Source organism: Brassica oleracea, chromosome C4 (genome assembly GCF_000695525.1).
Source record: "Brassica oleracea var. oleracea cultivar TO1000 chromosome C4, BOL, whole genome shotgun sequence".
In the NCBI taxonomy this organism is placed as follows: domain Eukaryota; kingdom Viridiplantae; phylum Streptophyta; class Magnoliopsida; order Brassicales; family Brassicaceae; genus Brassica; species Brassica oleracea.
Genome location: NC_027751.1, coordinates 23,789,932 through 23,796,621, shown reverse-complemented (window position 1 = coordinate 23,796,621; position 6,690 = coordinate 23,789,932). Strand labels below are relative to the sequence as shown.

Here is a 6,690-nt window from a genome sequence, read left to right as displayed (position 1 = left end):
ATCCACCGGTAAACCATACACCAACATTCGAAAGACATCAGTTACTTTTTGTAAACCAGACAACCCAAGTTTACCGACACCATCTCTTCGTTGAATAATGTAACTATCATGTATTTGTATAGCTTCATAGATACGTAGAAACAAAGGGCGACTCATCCGAAATCTTCGCCGGAACATTGTCTCATTGAACAAAGGATTATTTGTAAAATAATCGTTGAAGAGATTGCGAGAAGCATTTTCACGGTCACAGTTGATTACTATATGACCAACAAGAAGAAACGTGTATTTGAGATGAGCTTCCATAGTTAAAATTCATCTTTTATATGTAGAATTAGAAATGAGCTTCCATAGTTAAAATTCATCTTTTATATGTAGAATTAGAAAATGTTGGTGATATTGATCTTATTTCCAAATATGGTACCATTTTATAGCCATCTCATCTCTTACAAAATTAGTCTTTGCATTCATAAATTATCTCATGTCTTACACAATTTGTTTTATACAATTTTTTTTTTGCATGCATAAGTCATCTCATGTGCTTACACAATTTTTCTTTGCATTCATAAGTCATCTCATGTCTTACACAATTTTTTTTGCATTCATAAATCATCCATATCTTACACAATTTGTCTGTCAATCATAAATCATCTCATGTCTTACACAATTTGTTTTACACAATTTTTTTACATGCATAAGTCATCTCATGTCTTACACAATTTTTCTTTGCATTCATAAGTCATCTATCTCTTACACAAATTATCTTTGCATTCATAAATCATCCATATCTTACACAATTTGTCTGTCAATCATAAATCATCTCATGTCTTACACAATTTGTTTTACACAATTTTTTTACATGCATAAGTCATCTCATGTCTTACACAATTTTTCTTTGCATTCATAAGTCATCTATCTCTTACACAAATTATCTTTGCATTCATAAATCATCCATATCTTACACAATTTGTCTGTCAATCATAAATCATCTCATGTCTTACACAATTTGTTTTACACAATTTTTTTACATGCATAAGTCATCTCATGTCTTACACAATGTTTTGCTTGCATGTGCTTACACAATTTTTCTTTGCATTCATAAGTCATCTCATGTCTTACACAATTTTTCTTTGCATTTATAAGTCATCTCATCTCCTACACAATTTGTCTTTGCATTCATAAAGCATCTCATGTCTTACATAATTTGTCTTTGCATTCATAAAGAATCTCATGTCTTACAAAATTTGTCTTTTTATTAATAATTGTTTACTACTCTTTTACTCTTACTTCTCTATATATATATGTACTACTCTTTAAAATGATCACACATCTTCAAACTTATTTTCTTACCACTGAAATTTCTTATAAAATGACTACAATTCGTTCTGGTTCATATTCTATTGAGGAAGATACACACTTATGTCATGTGTATCTTGATGTTTCACAAAATCCAGTAATAGGGATAAACCAATCCCGAGATCGGTTCTGGACAAGAGTTCAAGTAGAATATGAAAAATATTTCCATAGTCAACCAAGACCAAAAAGATCTTTACAAGCTCGAATGACATCAATTCTTGCTGCAGTCTCCAAGCTGAAAGGATTTGTGAACCAGATTCAAAACAAGAATCCTAGTGGTGCCTCCGAGCAAAAAATTGTAAGTAGACAGTTTTTTTTTGTCAGCAAGTAAACATATATATATATATATATATGTGAATTATTTGAACTCATTTATTCTCTATCAAATTATTATACTTACTAAATTATTTTTCTTTTTATTTTTAACCAGCTAAACCAAGCGAAGATATTACAAACACAAGATGAAAAATACAAGAAAGGGTTCCAATTTGACCATGTCTGGCCTATCCTTAAAGGTATTGAGAAATTTGCAAATAATTTCTCTAACAGAGCTAATGCATTGCAAGAAGAAGTTCAAAATGTTATTTCATCTCCATCACTTCAAGAAGAGTCATCGTCATCTCCCTGTATGAATTCATTCGATCTAAATATGAATAAGGAAGATGTCACTTCTAATCTATCTAAAAGATCTATGGGTGTAAAAAAGCAAAGAGAAAACAACAATCTGAGGAACAATTTAAACAAATGATGGAGCAAAATGATCATCTTATCAAAGCTATTGCTAAAGGTACTTCTGAAAGAAATGAAATTCAAAGACAAAAGGTCGAGGTACAAAGAATGAAGCAAGAGTATAAAATACTATTTGCGGATTTGAGTTCTATAAGTGATCCAGCAGCTCGTGTGTATATTGAAAATGAAAGAGCAATAATTTTGAGAAGAAGAGCATCGACAAGCCAACATGAAGAACATGGACAGGGTTCACAAAGCCAACACCATGGATCTCAATATCAAGCATCTCAAATTCAAGGAGATCATGTTCAAAGACAACTATTTCAAGGTGAAGATCAAATGTCACCAAATGACCAACTAGATTTTTCTCAGTATTATGATTACCTTAGCGGAAACGAATTGCCTAAGTTTTAAATTAATGCTTTTTGTTTATTATGTCATTTAATATTAGTTTGTTGTGTTTTATGTTTGTTTGGTTTTCTGTAATTTTATTGTTTGAGTGTTTATTTCAAATTTAATATGCATTTTAATATTATCCATCTTATATTATTTATTTCTATAATTTATATACTAATTATAATCTTATATTATTAAAAATAAAGTATAAAATTTCTATGATATTTTATTTTTTTACGGTATAAATTAAATGATAATAATATTTAGTCACTTCTTTGTTGAAAAAGAATAATTATGTAAAGATAATTTTAAAATACAAATAATACAGTATTTATGTTTAGTTACAAATTTAAACAAACTAATAATAATAGTTGAATTATACTGTAAGATGAAACATAATAAAATATGTATATTAAATATTTGGTGTGATGAATAGTGTTACACCAAATTTGGTGTAACACTATTCACCCTACGCCAAATTTGATGGGATGGTGTTATTTTTGGCGTCCTATTGGAGATGAATGACACTAAATTTGGTGTTTTGGTGTCTCATTGGAGTTGGCCTTAGAAATTGAGCTTGAGTTTTGAGTGAGTTTCTTAATTAAGCATTAATTAATAAAGAGAGTTAGTTTAAACGATCATTGAATTCTATACACGTCGCTGTCAACCACCAGCCATCAGTACTGTGAAATACGTTAGGTTGTTCACTATTACTCCAGTTTTTAACCTTTAATAGTGGAACGTTCAACCGTTAATCTCATTGCCTATTTTGTCTACGATAAGAAAATTAGTTACTTTTTTTTACTAAAGAAAATTAGTTGTTGTTCTTTTGATTTTAAGAATTATATTTCAGAAAATGGATGGAGCAATCGGTTTCTTCAGAACCTCCACCATGTCGTTGTCTTATCTTGCGAGCACCACCAAGAAGAGTTTGAGAGACTTTCAATTCCTCAAAAAGACGGAGATCGTCGCACTAAAACCGATTGGTTTTCTCTGCAGCTCCATCCCTCTTCTAGGAGGTAAATTGTTTCCAACTTTCACTACAACTCGCTCGAGTCTCCGGAAACGTACGTTATATCACCCATATTTTCATGGAAAACTTCTCCTGCTTTGTTTTCTGTTTGTCTGGTGTTTTTGCAGAGCGAGTGTTCTGAGGTACCAGTTGCTTTCATTATAGACAAATCTTAATCAGCCGCCTATGCTGACTGATTTCCCTGAGAAACTTTTACCCCTTGCCGCAGCTAAGTTTAGGATAACCTGAGGCATGTTTTCCGCGTTTCCAAGTTGTCTTCAAAATTTCAGGTCATTTTATGAATATATGAAACTCTTCAACATTTATATGTATAAAAAGAAAACCCTTTTCAATACATATTATATATATATTCTGTTGCATAAAAACTATGAACGTTTGGATAGTTTCGGGTTCGGTTCGGTTCGAATAGTAAAACTAGGAACCAAAAAATATCCAGAAAAAAATTGGTTCTTATTTGGTTCCGGTTCGAGTTCGGATAGTTCGGATAGTTAGGGTAGTTCGGGTAAAATATCAGTTCTTTAGGGTAAAATATCAAATAATTAGGATGATTTACATAAAATTTTTGGATATTTCGGATTAATTTGGATATTTCAGATAAAAATATCCGGATACTTTCGGATTGTTTGGATACTTTATAATAATTTAGTTATCTTCAACTACTTTTAGATACTCTTAATAGATTTTTAAATTAAAAATATATATTTAGTTATGTTATTATGTATCTATAATTAATATTTTTTATATATTCGGTTTCTTGTTTGTTTATGGGTTCGGTTCGGTTCCGGTTCCAGTTCGGTTCGGTTATTTCGGATATAGAAATATAAGAACTGTTCGGGTATTTGAGGGTTTTGGTCTGGTTCCAGTTTTGGGTATTTCGGTTTGGTTCCGGTTCGGTTCTTCGGTTCCTTTTTTTTTTTGCCTAGACCTACATATTACCATCCATAAAATCCCGTATCTTTACGATATCATTCTATTTATGCATATCACCATAAACACCAAATGCAAACACGTAAATTGAACAACTCCAAATGTTTATATATGTATATATGTAGTATATTTATATTAATTTTATATTTATATTAATTTTAAAACATTATAGGGAATATTTTGGGTTTAAATTTTTATAATGTAAATTAGGATGTTGTTAGTGAATATAAATTAAAATCTAAAATGTATTTATATTCTGTATTTATAATATCTCAAGTTTAATATTTAAATTTTAATAAATAGCTTTAAAATATATTTTAAATTTTATTGATTTACATGCAACATACCAGAAATCACAAACGTTAGTAAAACCAAATTTTGATTTTAAAATTTTTGAAATGGTTTAAAGTTTTTATAACGTTTTTATGAATACGCAATATTTGCTGGTATTACTAATACCAGTAAATCCCTAAGTTTCAAAAATATTTTATGAAGTACAAAACAATAAAAACCGATTCCGTCCACAATTTACACCAAGAACATTTCTTTACATTAAATAATACTCCATATGTTTCATATTGTAAGTAGTTATAGAAAAAAAAATTCGTTTTAAAATATAAATAGTTTTCATAGGTATTTTTTACATTTGTTGGATACTAGGGTAAACCCGCCCGCCCGTCGGGCGGATAAATAAACGAATATCAAAAAAACTTATTTTAAATATTTAGTTTACTTTTAACTAAAAATAGAATTAATGTTCATGATTTTTATAACAGTTTTAATTATTTATTTTACTATTCATTTTAAAATTTATATAATTGTCTTACTATAATAATTTCTTAAAAAATATAGTTATTTATTTTCTTTCAGTGTTCATTTAAATTTAACTATACCAATAACTAATATAGAATTTTTAAAAAAAAGTTAGTGTCAGGTTGAGTAAGTAGAGTGAAGTTATTTTATCTCTTAGTTATATATTTATTCATGAATTGCATTGTTTTTTTCTTTATATGTTTTTTGAAAAACTAATGATTTACGCTTTTTTTCATTATAAGTAAAAATATTTTCATCCGCTAATTTTATATACTATAACTCAACTTTGCAATCATGCGTACTCACTGCAAAACATCAAATTCCTCATAAACTTTACCTCAGGAGATAATCTTATCAAGGCCAATATTTTTTTACAGTGAATCACATAAACCAAAATAACTAAACTCAAATAAAAATGAAATAACGTCCGCTAGCGTGGATAAAAAATAAAAATAAATAGTCATTTTTATTGTAAATAAACTAAATATTTTCAAATGTGTATAGGAATTTAAAATAATTTAGCAGAAAATGGTTACTAATATTCCACCAATGCACTCGCTCAACCAAAATTGCTCTCTATTATAATCAAAAGATAACCACACTTGATTAATCAATATAACCAAACTACAAAAACTCAAAAATAATTCAAAGAATATGATTTTTATTTTCAATTGTCCATCCATCGATTTAACTTTACACAAACAAACCAACTAAAACATCAAGTTGCAAACCAACCCCTACAATTGTATTTGCATATTAACAATCATATATTCGTAATGAAACAATATAAATGTAACACATCCCGTAGGATGGGCCGACAATAATACTAATATAATCCGTGGTAAGAATTCCAAATCTTGTATACCTTTTTCTGTCAAACTCATGTAATAAAATGTTATATTTAAGGTAAAACAATCAAATACACATAACGTCTTTTTTATCATACATTAAATAAAACATTATAAATATACTAGGTTCGTGTCCGCGCTACGCCCGGATTATATGGTTCTATAACTTTCTTTTAAAATTTAGCATAAACATATGAAATGATTGATAATGGTTGTGTAGGAAGGGAACGAACCATAAGTTTGCCAAAAGAACTGATATAATCTTAAGTTGTAGTTTATACTTGCAGTAAAAGAAAATTTACAAAACATAAGTGAGTGGGTACGAACTTTATCATAATTCTCTAATTACTGTGTTTTATTCTTAGTCCCAAGTGAATGTTATACACTAATAAGAAGATATGGCCGAACATGTGGAGTCATACAAACTGGTGGTTTCTTATGTTTATGATTGGACATATTTTGTATCAAAAAATAAAAAATGATTGGATATTTTCTTGAGCAAATGCAAAAATGGAAGTCCGTCTATCGGCATGAACCTTATAGCCTAGCTCCTTATTTCATTATTTAACTACATTGCTTTGAAATCAACTT

The 6,690-nt window shown here is 29.0% G+C and overlaps 1 pseudogene; it reads left to right on the top strand.

Moving 5' to 3' along the window:
- The first annotated feature begins 1,421 nt into the window (after positions 1-1,421).
- Positions 1,422-2,496, top strand: LOC106338433 (annotated as a pseudogene).
- The last annotated feature ends 4,194 nt before the right edge of the window (positions 2,497-6,690 follow it).